Consider the following 15,972-nt stretch of genomic DNA (forward strand, 5'->3'; position numbering starts at 1 on the left):
GAAGCCCTGGAAACGTCGAGCCGTCGGTGAGACCTGAGTGGGCGGAGCCGGGTGTGCTGCGCAGAGTAGACACTGCGCAGGCGCCTGCTAGCTCGCCTCAGCCGGGCGCGCGGTTGCGGCGGGTTCCGCTGTCGGCGGGCGGAGGGGTTGCGCGCACACGAGCGAGCCGCCGTGACGTGCGCCGCCGTGCTACGCCAGACATCACGGGTCTGTGTGTAGTGGCGGCCCGGCTGTCCTCAGCCGCATCGCCTGGCGAGGGTGGCGCGGCGTTCCTGGGTTGCGGGACCGGCGACAAAGAGGACCGACAGAGAACGATCTGGTCGCAGAGTCGCCGCTTCCGCTTAGCTGCTTCTCCGGTCACCGGCGACGCGGGCCCGGGGCTTCCTCCTCGTCGGCCCAGTTTACTCGGCGGGCCCCGGGGCTGCATCTACCCAGAAGCAGCGAAGAGGCCCCGGGCTGCGCGCCCGCTGTCCCATGTGAAGCAGGTTGGGCCTGGTTTCTGCTGCGGCCCTTCAGGCCTCGGGGACCCCGCGAGGCGCTGCTCCTGGGGGGCGCGGTGACAGGCCGTGCGGGGGCGGAGGGGTCAGCTCCGTGGCCTCCTCTCGGCCCTCCGCTCCACGATCCCCGCCCAGAGGCCGGTAAGTGTTTCTGGTTCAGCGTGCGACTGGGCCCACGGACGGGAATTCCGCTGCAGGGGGTGGGAGTATCGGAGGTGGGGATAGCCCTGCCTGGCTGGGGTTCACCCCAGAACCCCCAGGTCTGTGCGAAGTGGGCTGGAGAACTGTTAGACTCGTACTCCGCGGGAATTTTATTCTAACCAGAAGGTTGCCACTAGCTGGTCGAAAGGAAACTGAGACCGACGTGCTTTAAACCAAAAAAAAAAAAAAAAAAAAAAAAAAGGTGCTTGTCTTTGGGATGTCGGAGTGGCAGGCTGTTGATGGAGGTTGTTTCCCCTTACCTTGGAGCGGTCGGCCAGCTCTCCGCGTGCATATACTTTGCTCTTTTGCTTTTGACTTGTAGGTCAACTCTTCTCACCTTCCCAGCCCTGCGAGACGAGTATACATACATTCTACTAGCTTTAAAAATGAAAAAAAAAAAATCAAGGCTCAGTGAGAAAAAGGTATAACTTCCAAGGTCATGCCAGTGGTTATCGAAGAAGTAGATATGTTTGTGTAGGGTCTTCGTTTCACCGTCCTGCAAAAGTTAAGTACGTTAGGGAAATGAGATTGGCTGAAGAGTTTGTCCCTGGTTGTAAATTCAAAACAGCTATCGAGATAGCGAGATAGTTCACATTTTTTGATTTAAGTTGCTGGATATATATTTTGTCACAGCTCATCCCCGTCGTTTAGTTTTCAAAGACATTACTTGTGGAAAAAGTGGTTCTGTGCGTCCTTATAGGTGTACAGGAAGATTGTACAGAAAACAGTTTACCATCTTACTGAAAAGAAGAAATATACTCGATGAAACTGCACATTTTTTCGAGGTTATGTTTTATTTTTGCACTTTGTTGTTAATGTGTGTAGGAAACTCACAGGTTATCTTCTTTGCCTGAGAATTCCTTCTTGCAAACTTGGTTGCTGGGTTATGTGGCAATGTCAGTATTTATGGTGACTTTTCATTGTCTTTTTTTTTTTTTTTTTTTTTTTTTGGTTCTTTTTTTCGGAGCTGGGGACCGAACCCAGGGCCTTGCGCTTCCTAGGCAAGCGCTCTAACCACTGAGCTAAATCCCCAACCCCTACTTTTCATTGTCTTAATGTAATATCTCAGGGTTTAATGTCAGAAGTCAATGTGTAAAATATCACGGAAGGTGATCATTTTGTTGGCATGGTTTATGTGTCTATGCAAGATGCTACTAATTAGTTGATAAGCTGACAGAAAATTCTCATTTTAGTGAGTAAGCAGAGCTGGTCCTCTTTACAGAAGAAAATGCTGATAAATGCCTTTCGAGTAATTGAAGTTTCATGTCACTGCAAATGCTCAATTATAACGCTCAAATTTCATTAGCATATCACACCTTGATGGAAACTTGTAGTTGACTGTCTTTGTAATAATGTGTAGGGAAGAGGTCACATTTACAGCGTTAACAGGTGAATGGCTTACAGGCTGGTTTGTTTGGCTAAAATACAGACGTTTGTTGAAGTAGGTTGAATTTGGTGTCATTGTAGAATGGTTGTCCAGTCATGTTCTCAGTGTGTCTGGTTGGAAAGACTAGCTGTCAAGAGCTTATCTTAAACGATGATGTATTGAGATGGAATCTTTTTACGTGGTGTTTTAGGTGGAGCGGTGCTCCCTAGCTGATGGCCGCCAAAGGGACAGACTTACGATAGTAGATGCTGCATTGCATTTAGTGTGCTTCTGCTTCTGTTTGTTTCCCGCTTTGGAAAACTGGAGAGCTTTGGGTCTCTCCTCTACAACTTTTTATCATGAAGGCAGTTTAAGCATAAAGAAATCTGTCAGCGGTAAACAGCTATATGGCGACCCTCTCCACTCAACGTTTGTTGATAGCTTGCTGTATTTAATGTATATTAGTTTTGGTTGAGCCGTTTGAAGCTCAGCTGTTGACAGTATGTGTGTCAGCTTGCTTTGCCCAATGACAAGGGCACTTTTTTTTTTTTTTTTTGGCATGGTAAAATACTGTTACTGTTCATTTTCTTCAACATGATAAATCCTTAGTTTAGTTAAAACAACACAAAAACTTATGTGTGTGTGTGCATGACTGTGGAGGTAGAGGGGGCACCTAGAACTAACGCTGCAGGTGGTTGGGAGCTACCAGATGGGTGCTGAGAACCAAAAGAGTCCTCTTCAAGGCAGCCCGTGCTGTGCTCCTTCTTAACTGATAACCCCAGCTCTCTCCTCCTCCTCAGTGTGAGCTAATACCACACATGTACATCTCTCACATTGTTGTGAGAAGGTATTTAGAGCATTGTACAGACTTTCTTACCCAAACCCGACTCTTTTCAGACCCTCCTTGTGAAATAACATAAGAGACCAAAAATTCAGCTATCTTAGCAAATGACTCACATTTTGCATTTGTCAGAAATTTTCCTTCCAGTGAAGCCAACTAGTAGGTCTTTTCTCTACCCTACTTACACTAGCTGTTGATCGTAAACTAGTTTTAAGGAGTTCAAGAACAAGAATGCCTGGTAGATTATACTTAGCACTGCTTCCCATCATGAAGGTCACACTGTCTAGTCCCTTTACTTCTTGATGCTGTTGGTCATGTGGTTCAGGGAATTATAGTAAGACCTGTTGCCTACTACATTCAGCAAGATATCTGTTGGGGGACGGTGGTGCATTCCTTTAATCCCAGCACTTAAGAGAGGGGCAGCTGGATCTCTTTGAATTCGAGGCTAGCTTAGTCTCTGTAGAAGTTCCAGAACAGTCAGGGCTAAATAGAGAAACCCGGTCTCCTTTAAAAAAAAAAAAGATGAAATAAAAGACATCTGGTGTTATGATAAGCGATAACCGTGGTTCTAACCTGTCCTCCAGTCATCTTTAAATAATTTTGTATTCTATGTGTTTGGATATTTATTTTACCTGCCTGTATATTTCTACACCACATGCTTGGTGCCTACAGAAGACAGAGGAGAGCGTTGGAATCTTTGAAATTGGAGTTCCAGATTGTTGTAAGCTATGCTATGGGTCCTGGGAATGGAGCCCAGGTCCTCTGATAGAGCAGCCAGTGAGCTTAACCATTGAGGCATCTCATGGTCTCCTCTGTAGTCATCTTTTCACTTACAGACTGTTATAGTGTGATAATCCTGATCAATCTGACTTGTGAATTCATTGGAATAGTCTTGTTCTGGTCAACAGATGGGGACAAGGTCATGGAAATTGTCAAATACACTGGGGAGCTGCTATAGTAATTAAAACCGATTTTGTGGGTTTTTAAGAGTTTTGGTGATGGATTCAAATTACTAACTGTTATGAATTGTTAGAGAAACTTGGCTTGAGAAGAACTGGAAGAATTCAATGACAGCCTTTTCTTGTAATAAATCCTTAGTAAAGAAGTTTGTTTAAACTTTATGTAATCAATGTTGGTTGCACAGGAGTATCCAGAAATATGGAGCTCTGGGTTGAAGAATATTAAGTTGTGTGTTGGGAGGAGTGATATATGTAGCTCCCTGGTTGAAAAAATGCTTTGAGTGCACAGGGCCCTGGGTTTGAGCCTTACCACCCAAAACAAAACAAAACAAGTTGTGGTTTTGAACTTTATATTCTCATTTCATAATGATTGTATAAATAAGCAATTGTGAATAAAGAATGAAAGATAATGAGGCATATTAATTATATTTAGAGCTGGATCTCATTTTTATTAAGCCAGATATAAATATATATGTAATATAGAATCAGATTTATTTTTCAACGAATTTAGTAGATGAATATTTAAAGGTTCCATAATAAGATTTCCAAGTAGCACATTCTTTCATTAAAAATATTATTTAACTCATGAAACCGTTTGAAGACTTGTTACCTGTATCTTTGTAAATCAAGATGATCTATTTAAACAGAATTTAAAACCTTCCTGTTATTAATATGATTTTTGCTTGGATCCTTTGGATTTATTTTGAGTGTTGGTTGACGATGTTCCTCTTGTGGTTAATCACATTACATTGTAATATCTATGGAATTGTTGCTTTTGTTGTTATTTAACTTAGATTGTTGTTTTATTATTATTTTAAAAGTTACATATATGTGCCCAGTGCAGGACAGATCCCTCTGAAGCTGGAGTAGCAGGCAGTTGTACTGCCTGATGTGGGTTCTAGAACCAACTCAGATTCTCCACAAGAGCGGGACTTACTCTTTTTTTTTTCTTTTTTTCAGAGCTGGGGACCAAACCCAGGGCCTTGCGCTTCCTAGGCAAGCGCTCTACCTCTGAGCTAAATCCCCAACCCCGGGACTTACTCTTGATAGGTGAGCTGTGTGTAGATGGTTCTATAGCCATGCACACACAGGCACCACCATGTGAACTGAGTACTTAAAAAACCAAACCAAACCCATGAAGTTGGGAGGGAAATGTGATGATGCGGATAGAGAAAGAATTGGAGGGAGTAACTTGGATCAAAATACATATATGTATTGTGGGACTTCTCAGACCCGCCTGAAGGATCAGTAACAACATGAGACTTCTGTCGCAGTTTAAAGTTTAGGCCTTTTGCTGGGGCAGTCTCTCAGCTACCATTTTAACTTAACCTGATCACCTAGCCTATGACCTGCCACCTGGGGTCCATGTCTGTTCCTTTCCTTGTCCTCTATTGTCTCTCTGTGTCACGCTCTCTGAAAGTTCTGTCCCCTACTTCCTGCCCTAGTTACTGGCTGTCAGATCTTTATTATAACTAGTCAGCAGTGAGACAACCTCTGATACATCACTAGATTGACTTTAGGCTGCTGAGGAAGGATATTTACAAAGGAAGGATGTTTATGTCCTGGTGATGGACATAGAAGTGACAATACCAGAATCCTGCCAGTGTGTTCCTTAAGTATCTAGTGGCTTGGATAAGGAACACTTCTACAGCTGTGGGCATTTTCACATCTGGTCAACCCACTTGGCACACTGTAAAGTTCTATCCTATTTAGTGTTCTCTCTGCTTCATGCCTTCAAGTTGAGGATGTGCGTGTACCATTTCCTGCACTGGTTTCTTGCCTGCTGCTTGCCACCCTGATTTCTTGCTGTGAAGGACTCCTACTGTCTGGAACCTTAAGGCAAATAAACTCTTCCTACTGTAATTTGCCTTGGTCATGGTGTTCTATGACAGTAGCAGAAAAGTGACTGATAAAGAAGTTGATGCTGGTGTTGGGGATTTAGCTCAGTGGTAGAGCGCTTGCCTAGGAAGCGCAAGGCCCTGGGTTCGGTCCCCAGCTCCGGAAAAAAAAGAACCAAAAAAAAAAAAAAAAAAAGAAGTTGATGCTATAGAGTCGGCTGTTGCTGTGAGGAACCTGCCCCGCCCCCTTTTTGGAGACTATGGAAGACTTTGGAATTTTAGATTGGAAAAGCAGTTGAATGCTAAAATCAGATCTAAAGGGCTATCCTACTAGAAACTTGGAGGATAGTAGTTCGAAGAACATTTGAACTACTCAAGTGGTTTCAGAGAGGAAAAATATGAGCACTCAGGTTAGAGACCATTTCTACACTATATCTGGCAGCCTTCTAACCTTAACCTAAGAACTTGCCCAAAGATACACTAAAAAGTAGTGGGCTGATTTCTCTGGCAGAGGGAATTTGAAGGCCATGTCAGATTGAATCTGGAAGAATTGTTATTAATGACTTTATGCAGATCTTCAGCGAAAATGAGCAACTGGGGCAGGCAGAAGGTAGCACAGAATGTTCAGTTTTCAGAGGAGGAGACCACTGAAGTTTTCTGTTGCCAGGACTTGTGCTGAGGGAGGTGAGATTAAGATCAGGATTGATTCCTGTGTATGGAGTAAAGGTAGGGGTGGGTCCCCTCAGGGAGATACTCTGCCTGCCAGCCCATTCCCACCTCCCCAAGCTTTACACTTGTAAAAGAAAAGGCTGCTACTAATATGGTTCCTGGGGGCCAGGCTCCATCCCCAGCTGGCAGCAGAACTTGGCAGTGTTAGCCATGTACTCCTGGCTTTGGAGACATGAAGGATACAAGAATGAGAGCTGTGGAGTCTTCTTCTATGGTTTCAGAGAGCAGCTGGAGGTTAGGAAGTGTATGGTGAAAGTCCCTGCATGAAGGCCATGAGAAGGGCAAGAGGCCCTAAGAGGCCATTGTTTCTAAGCTGTGAAAGAGGGGTCTGGCTTGGGAGAATCCAAGGTCTTGAAGAGATCAGAGTCGTGAGATTTCTGCCAAGAAGAGCGGCATACAGGAAGTGGAAGCACTCAGAGGGGAGATGGACCATATTTGTTTTGTGACCGAGAACATAGAGCTACAGGATTTGGTATTTGTTCTCTTGGGTTCTAGTTGCTTTGGTCCAGTATTTCCTCACTATTCTCCAGTTTTTCTTTTTGGAATAGTAATGTATATTCTGTGTTATAGTATATTAGAAGTATATAATTTGCTTTTTGATTTTGTTGAAGATTATAATGAAGAGATTGCCCTGAGCAGTGGTTCTCAACCTTCCTAATGATGCAACTCTTTCATACAGTTCTTCATGATGTGCTGACATCACCATAAAATTCTTTTTGTTGCTACTTAATAACTGTAGTTTTGCTACTGTTATGAATCGTAATGCAGATATCTGATGGGTGGCAACCCCTGGGAAAGGGTTCTTTGGCCTCACCCCAGCTCCAAAGGGGTTGCAACCCACAGACTGGAAACCTCTAAACAATGTTAAGACTGTATTAGTCCGGGTTCTCTAAAGGAACAGAACTGATAGGGTGAAAAAACTGAGTATTTGTATAAATACATATGAAGGAGATTTGTTAGAGTGTCTTGCAGGCTGTGGTCTGGCTAGTTCATGAATGGCAGTGTCCTTAGCATATGTGCTAGGGTCTTAGGGAATTCCTAGGGAGTTGCTGGTTTTCATTCTGTGGTGGAATCTCCAAGAATTGGGTTCTAACCAGCAAAGGAATGCCTCAGACCATGATAGATGAATTTGTCAGGTAGACTAAGGGCAAGCAGGCAAAAAGCCAAAGCTTCCTTTTGCCATGTTCTTTTGTGTGGTCCAGATTTAGAGTGGATCCAGGAAAGAAAATCCTCTCTCTATGGGTGTGCCCCAGTTGCTTGAGTTTTAGCTGATTCAGACAGTGTCAAGTTGAGAACCAACATTAGGTTCACAGACTGTGAAAGATTATAAAAGTCTTGAAGTTGGGTTATGATATGGCCATGACTGTTGGGGCCAGGGAAGGGACTGTGGTGGTTGAGGTGAGAAGTGCCCCTCACAGTCTTGGATTGGAACAGTGTCTAGTACAGTGCTGTTGGGTGCCCATTGCTGGAGGAAGCGTGCAGTTGAATGTGGGCTTCGAGAGCTTACGGCCTCCGTCCTACTGTTAGTTTGTTCTCTCTCTTGTGCTTAGAGTTGGTGAGCTCGCTCTCCCACAGTTTCTTTCTCTGGCTGCCATGCTTGCTACTCCTGCCATGCTTCCCCACGTCAGGAATCATAAGCCCAAATACATTCTTCCTTTTGTAAGTTGCCTTGGTCATGATGTTTATCCTGGCGATAGAAAAATAATAATACAAAAGTTTCAGGGGTGCCTAGAAGTGATGCGGCTGGGTTATTTGGTGTGCTAGTTTTCGTTTCTTGAGAAACCTCCCATTAATTTCCATAGTGGCTATACAAGTTTACATTCCCATTAGCAGTATGTAAGGGTTCCTCTCAACCCACACATCCTTGCTATAATTGGTTGTTAGTTCCCGCCTTCTCTCTTTTTGGATGATCATTTTTCTGACTAGGGTAAAATGGAATCTCAAAATAATTTTAATTTGGCTAAGGATGTTGAATGCTTTCAAATTTTATTGTTTGTGTTTCTTCTTTAGAGAACTGTCTATTCATTTGGTTAACTCATTTATTGATTGGAAATATTTAATTGTTACAGTTCTTTATATATTCTAGATATTAGTTCCCTGTCCAATGGGTAGTTGGCAAAGACTTCCTCCGTACTGCAAACCCATGATTGCTTTGCTTAGCAGAAGTTTTTTATGACTTGTAACTGCATTTGACAACTCTTTGGCTGACTTTCTGTGCTATTGGAGATCTTTACAGAAAGTCCTCACATGTAGCAGTATCTTGAAGTGTTTTAGCTATATCGTTAAGGTTTCTGATGTGTTGATTATTTTTGTGCAGGGTGAGAGATACACAGAGCTAACTTAATTCTTGCTCATTCATGAGTCCTTTAATTCTGCATTTAACTCATTTAACTCTGTTTTCCTGGCTTTACTTCATCCTGATCCCCCCCCGCCCCCCAATACACCTTTTTTTTTTTTCCTTTTTTTTAAAATCTCATTCTTGGTTTGATTTCAGGCATGTCCCTCTTTGGCTTTCTGTTCTTGCTTCATGAAGCTTGTCTTCTGGAGTTGAGGACATCATATGATTTTCTGTAAGTTTTAGAGTGTAGAAGAAGTAACATTTGAATGGTTCTTGTGTTCCAGAAACTTCATTCAACTGTTGACAGTATAAATTTTTCTTACTTTTTTTTCTTGCAGTGCCTGGGGTTGATCAAACCGCCTGCTTAATAGGAAGGCACTCCACTACTTAGTTCCCCTAGCCACTTTTGCAGTCTTTACAATTTATTTATTTGCTTATTTATATTGAGAAAGCATTTCAGTGTTACCCTGGTTAGTGCTAGTCTATAATGTGCCATGTATACAGAGATCTGCTTGCCTCTGCTTCCTGAGTGCTGGGATTAAAGGTGTGTGCCACCATGCCCAGCATTAGTCCAGTTTGAACCTGTGAATAACCATAGAGAAACGGGGTCTTAGAGGAGCTGGTCCTGAGTTGTCAGCATGTAGAGTTGAGTTTTTCATGGGTCTTCCAGTTGGAGCAAAGGTTTCTAACTGTCTTGCTACTTCTGCATTGCTTACAGGCTCCTGCCATATGCTATGTTCTCTGTGGGAATGTGTGCACTACAAACTTCTGAAATAAGGCAGTGTTTCCTTTTTGTATAAAAATCCCTCAGATGAGTTGTTCCTCATCATCCATTATCCTTTATACTTGCCACGTCATGGAATTCCGGTCAGTGCTTGAGTAAGTGTGAATGGGGCATCTGCTTGTGGCACGTGTGTGTGTCTGTATACATACACACACACTAAAAAAGTCTGGCGAGTGTACTCACTTTAACACTGGGACACTGGGAGAACCTGACAAATGGTTAGAAAACTGATGGCATAATTTTCCCTGAATGAATGGGTAAAGTTTTCAATATAATTGTATTAAAATTAACAACTCTCTGTGGTTGAAAACAGCAAAAATGTTTAAAGATTAATCATGCTACATTTTGTTTGTGGAAGCTACTCCCTTCAGAAATTCTCTTGGCCAGAAATTCCTTAAGCATGTCCCTGAGTAAACCTTCCAACCTGAGGAAATACTCAGCAGCCAATTTCTAAGGCATAAGTTTTGTAGTGCTGATACATATTGTATGATCTTAGAACAACCAGTATACTTTTTTCTTGTATCACAGGATGCAGTGAAGTCGTGGGAATGGGGCCGTATACTAATCTCAGTCGAGTACCCACCACATTGCCTTTAAAAGTGAAGTTTTAGTTGGGCTGCTAGCACATGGCTTCAGGCTCCGTACTCAGCAGGTAGAGGCAGGTGGAGCTCTATGACTTCAGGGCCAGCCTGGTCTACTTAGAGTGTTCAGTCTACCAGGCTAGCCAGGACTATATAGTGAGATCCTCTTCCCCCAAAAAATAAACAAAGAAATAGAACAGAAACAGAGGGTGGAAAAAAAAGAAAAAGAAAAAAATCCATCTGTGTTACCTCCACTTTAAAAAGAAAGTTCATAAGTACTATGTAGTAGTGATTATTACACTTTGTGTGCTATGTAATACAGTAAGATATTACTATGCCAGCAAAATGGCAAGATGGTACATCACAGTCATATAAATCACAACTTCTTAAACTGAGTCACAGCCTCATATGGGCTTGCAGTGGCGGTGTGGTTTGTGTAATATTTTGGCAATAGGAGAAGGTATCTGAACTCGATGACAAAATAAACTCAAAATCTGGCGCGTAGCACATCCAGAGTGTCCCTGGCAGTGCTGTCCTTGTCACATTTGGAGACCTCGTTGCAGCCTTGTTTCTGAACATACATGTGCTGTCATGCTATCCAAAACCAGTGAACACTGCTTGGTTTTAGATTCTAGATCACCATGAATTAAGAGTTGGTATTTTTAACTTTGTACACAAAATCTTCTCTTAGAGAAGCATAGTGATTTAATTATGGAAAACAAAGACATACTTTTTTGCTGCCATGTTTCAGGATCTAAATAGTAAATTAATAAAATTTTAGATTATGTCAGAATGCTTGTTTTTATTTATTTATTTTTAAATGCTGTTTGAGGACTGGGGACATAACTCTGCCAGTAAAGTGAGCACTTGCTGTGCAAGCATGAAGACCTGAGGCAGCCCCGGAACCTGCAGTGAAGGCGGGGGGCAGTGGCAGTGGGAAGTGCTGGGGAGACCCTGAAAGTGGGTCTCTGAGGCCCTTGGCCAGCTGGCCGGCGACTCAACAAATTCTAAATGAGAGACCCTGCCTTAGAAAATACGGTGGATGACTTCTGAGGAATGATTTGCTGACTTGAGTTTCATAAAGAAAGGCATTCTTGAATGAATTTTGGGGTCGGATTAAGGCGACATTTCTAACACGTTTTTAAAGCCCAGCATTTGCTACTGCCATCTGGTACTATGTGCACTCCGAACACTGATGGTCATAAAATCAAATAATGCTCAACTCTGAGTAATTTTGAAGACATTCTTTTTTTTTTTTTAAGGATTTATTCATTTATTATATATAAGTACAATGTAGCTGTCTTCAGATACACCAGAAGAGGGCATCAGATATTTTTACAGATGGTTGTGAGCCACCATGTGGTTGCTGGGAATTGAACTCAGGACCCCTGGAAGAGCAGTCAGTGCTCTTAACCGCTGAGCCATCCATCTCTCCAGCCCCCTTGAAGACATTCTTTATCCTTAGCATGATCAGTCAAGGTTTAATTCTTAAAAGCGTTTTATAAATATAAATAAAAAATTAGCAAATTCATCCATTTTACCAAATGCAAATTTGCTTTTCATCTCTATTAAATGTTAAAATAACATTTCTTCCAAAATACAAATACAAAATACAAAATCTAGGAGGCAGTATGGTTCATCAAGGTAAGGTGCTTTTCCTCTGTATAAGCCTGATGAGACGATCTTCGTGTAATTCCTAGAATCCTGTACAAGTTGGGGGAGAGAACAGACCTCTGTAAGCAGGCTGTGGTGTGTGTGCCTTAAAATAAAATTCTTTAGAGTTACCAGTCAATGTTTGATTTATTTATCTATTTTGTATACCTTGTTGTTTTAAAATTCTTAGATGAAAAGGGCTGAATAGTAAAGGTTTAAGAATCTCTGATAATTATGTTTTTGTTTAGATTGATTTTTGTTTAGATTGAAACAGGAGACACCAGTCTCATTTTCTTATTAGATTAAAACAGAAGAATAAAATGTTCTCTTTTGGGGTTGGGGATTTAGCTCAGTGGTAGAGCGCTTGCCTAGGAAGCGCAAGGCCCTGGGTTCGGTCCCCAGCTCCGAAAAAAGAACCCAAAAAAAAAAAATGTTCTCTTTTGTCCTAAGTTCAAATCCCAGCAACCACATGGTGGCTCACAACCCTCTGTAGTGAGATCTGAGGGCTCACTGGTGTGTCTAAAGACAGCTACAGTGCACTTATATAATAAATAAATAAATCTTAAAAAAATGTTCTCATTTGTCTTAATGGTCATAGGCTAGGCAGGTGTTGTGTGACTTCTCATGGGGAGATGCAGCATACATCTACTCACTCAAGATAGGAAGCCCGTGACAGGCCAAAATGTGGATACCACCAAGGTCCAGCATACATCTACTCACTCAAGATAGGAAGCCCATGACAGGCCAAAATGTGGATACCACCAAGGTCCAGCATACATCTACTCACTCAAGATAGGAAGCCCATGACAGGCCAAAATGTGGATACCACCAAGGTCCAACCTGGTGAATCAGTATGTGTTATTGGGTTACTTACAGGAATATGGGTGAGGGGTTACTTAAAGGAGCAGAAATGACTCAAAGACGTCTGCATCACCTAAGCCCACCCCAGCATATGCAACAGCTTACAGAAGCTGGAAGGAAAACTAGAGCATACTGCACACATAGCCTGCAGGCAGTCTAAACTTCTTGTAGGGCTTGTCTCAAAGTCTTTTCTGCAGCTTTGCTTTGGCTAAGTAACTCTTCAGCTGTGTGGTGCTTACTGGGGAATAGAGGGGCCTAGAGAATCTAGTATGTTTCAGGGACTTCCTGAAGCTATTTTGAGTTGTTTACATTTTGTCTTAAGGAGTTTCCCTGGGCAATGAAATGCTTCAGTCCACTAGAAAACTACAATCCAGCTGCAGGTGGTAAACCTGCTTGCAGCCTTACATTTGCTATTTCTTAGGAACAGTCTGAGACAGAATGCTTTCAACACAAGGAAACCAAATGCAGGCTTTGCTCTGCTTAATGCCTTACCACAGAGCTGTGCCCCAGCCCTGACCTTAGGATTTATAAAAGTACATTGCCTGGGTGTTCTTGTATGAAAGACCTGTCTAGCCTATGATTATGATACCCACAGCTTAAACGAGGAGAGGTGTTTGTTTTCTTTCTTGTGAAGTTGTTGAACATGACAGTAGTATGAGGGTAGATTTATTTTAGGACAGTTCTCAGAGACAGGATAAATAGCTTTATTTAATGTGATTAATTGATCTGAATTAAATTCCTTAAAAGCATTTTATACCCAGATGGGTTGGTAGTGCAAATTTTCAGTGGGTACTTGAAAGAGTAAGCTGGAAGTCCTCATCAGTTGTGAGGTAACCAGGAAGTTCCGGGTCCTAGAAAATCACACAGAAGAATTGAATTACTCTAGTTTTATGACTGGAGAAACCGAGCTAGTGAAATACATTCCTGGGAATACTTTAGCCAGAGGGGGGGAGGGAGGGAGGGAGGGAGGGAGGGATCTTTTAGGAAAAGAAAAAAGTATTGGAGAATTATGCACAATCCTTTATGCTTAGTAGAAACTGAAAATTTTAGGAAGATACTTGATATTATACTTTGCAAACTTTAGGGACGCACTTCGCATTGCTACATAACATTACTACATAAAAAGTGATTTCTGAGATAGTTACCTATCAACTTTTCTTCTTAGAATTTTTGTCTCCCTTTTTTGTCTTTCCATTTTTAACCAAGCTGAAAAAATTCCCTTAAGTGAATTTTGCATTTATTGCTAATCTTGCCTCATTGACAGCTGTTAATCTGATAGCTACACTAACTGGTATTCTCACCACTAAATCCTGCCCCCCCCCACCCTTAATAAGAGGAGAAAGTGGGGAGAAGTGTCTTCCTTAGAAGCAAAAGTGGCTATTGCCGAAATGATTTGATTGGAGGCTAGGGAAAGACCAAGCACCCTAAATTTGGTTATGAGAAAGTCTCAGAAGGGAAAGTTGCGGGCATTTCTTGGTGAGTAGATTGATTGAGAGAAGAATCGGTGCTTGTAGCATGGGAAGGTGTTATCAAGAAGTACAGCGGTCTGTGGAATAAGGGATTTCAGGAAGGAGTAAGAGCAGATGTGGTCGTGGGAGAGATTCAGAAACTCCACTGTGCGAGGCAGATTTGAGAAAAGCCACTTAGCAACTTGTCTGAAACAGTGGTTCAGCACAGATCATAGGGTCACCTGTGGGGCCACAGGGTGGAGCTGGTGGGAAGTCTTTGAGATGATGTTTCTGCACAGCCACCTCATTTGCTCTGTGAAGCTTTTAGTGGTGGGCCTGGATTGGAAGAACAGCCATATGTGAGGGAGGGAGACCAGAGATATGCTGGAATCTGTTTATAGCTCTTAATCTCGGTCTAGTCATGTTTTTGAGAGGAATTTGCTCTTTTGGCTTACAGTAACCTGGAATAGGATATTGGGAAATGTAGTTTGAACTAATCAAGCTGGCCTAGTACCACTACTATAATAGTCAAGGGAGGGTGAAAACTCCACAAAGGACGATACTGAAGTTGTGGGACTTTGCAGTCTATGCACATACTAATCTGGTAATGCCAGTTGCTTCACTTTTCCACACCTGGTTTTTTATCTACTTTATATTGCTGTGGAAAGTGTTTAGCAGTGTCAGCATTGCGTTACAGCTCTGAGAGGAAAGTTTCCCCAGAGGAAGTGTTGCAGGTCTGAAGAGAAGGTTATCTTGCCAGTGTAGATTACCACAAAGTCACACTGCACAACAAACCTCTTACAAGAGATTTATTGGGAAAGACACAAGAGGGTGGCCACCTGTGCTCAGGTGAGAAGTAGCAGAGTGGGAAGCAGGCTTTATAAGGGTTTCTTGTGGGATGGAGAGTTCCAGAGTAGGTACTAGGTTTTCAAGTCCTGAGCTAGGGGCAAGCTCAGGGACTGGTGGGTGGAAGGGAGCTTGGGCTTTTTACCCTACAGGCAGTGGTAGAGTAAGTGCCCCCGCTCAATTACCAGTAACACTGGCAAGAAAGAGAAATAGGGCACACTTTGAAGGGAGAGGTGGGGAGAAGAGACATGAGTGGAGATAAGAATATAATATGAAGTCCATATATTTGAGGATTTCAGTCTAGCCTGTGAGAACACATGGAAAGGTGGACAAGAGAGATAGCACATCATTGAGAGTAGTTAGTGTCGAGCGATGGTGTGTGAACTGCTTAGCACGCTGCCTGATGTTTCCAGGTAATTAGTCTCCCCCACTGTCATTTATGGAGATGATCAAATATAGATATTATTTATAGATACCTTATTCATGCTGTCACACTGATAGGTAAGTGTTAAACGAATTATCATTAGTTAACAAAAATAAACTGCAACAGCCATTAGCAACCTGGAATGTAGGATTCCCTTGCATGTGTAAAAATGAATGATGCAATGAAATATTTACAAAGTGCCACGGGAATCTTTAATATAAAACATATTCTAAACACTCACAGCGACAAAGGTGAGCATTTAGCTGTAGCTGTGCTGTCAGTAGTGTTGGTGTTTTAGGAATGAGGTGGACTTAAATGCCAACATCACCCAATGGAAACCATATAAATACATAAAAGCCTCAGTTTGGCCAATAAAAATAGATCCCATATTGGAAGAGCATGCCCCAGCATGAGATGCAAGATGTGGCAATAAGGTTAATTGAAAACTTTTTTCCTTTTTTGGGGGTGGTGATAGTGTTTTATTCGGAGTTTTATTCATCCATAAAGAAAACTACATCATTTGCAGTAAATGAACTGAGCTGGAGACCATTGTGAAAGGGAAATAAGCTTAACTTAGACAAATACATACTGTATGTTTTCTCATAG

General features: G+C 42.3%; 1 protein-coding gene across 2 annotated transcripts in view; it reads left to right on the forward strand.

The window, feature by feature from the left end:
• Nucleotides 1-196: 196 nt before the first annotated feature.
• Nucleotides 197-15,972, forward strand: part of Map3k2 (mitogen activated protein kinase kinase kinase 2) — a 69,115-nt gene continuing 53,339 nt past the window's right edge. For both annotated transcript variants that reach the window (XM_087592067.1, NM_138503.1), the window contains 1 exon segment: nucleotides 197-638. The gene's annotated coding sequence lies outside the window, so the exon portion shown is untranslated.

This window comes from Rattus norvegicus, chromosome 18 (genome assembly GCF_021556685.1).
Source record: "Rattus norvegicus strain SHRSP/BbbUtx chromosome 18, alternate assembly SHRSP_T2T, whole genome shotgun sequence".
Taxonomy (NCBI): Eukaryota; Metazoa; Chordata; class Mammalia; order Rodentia; family Muridae; genus Rattus; species Rattus norvegicus.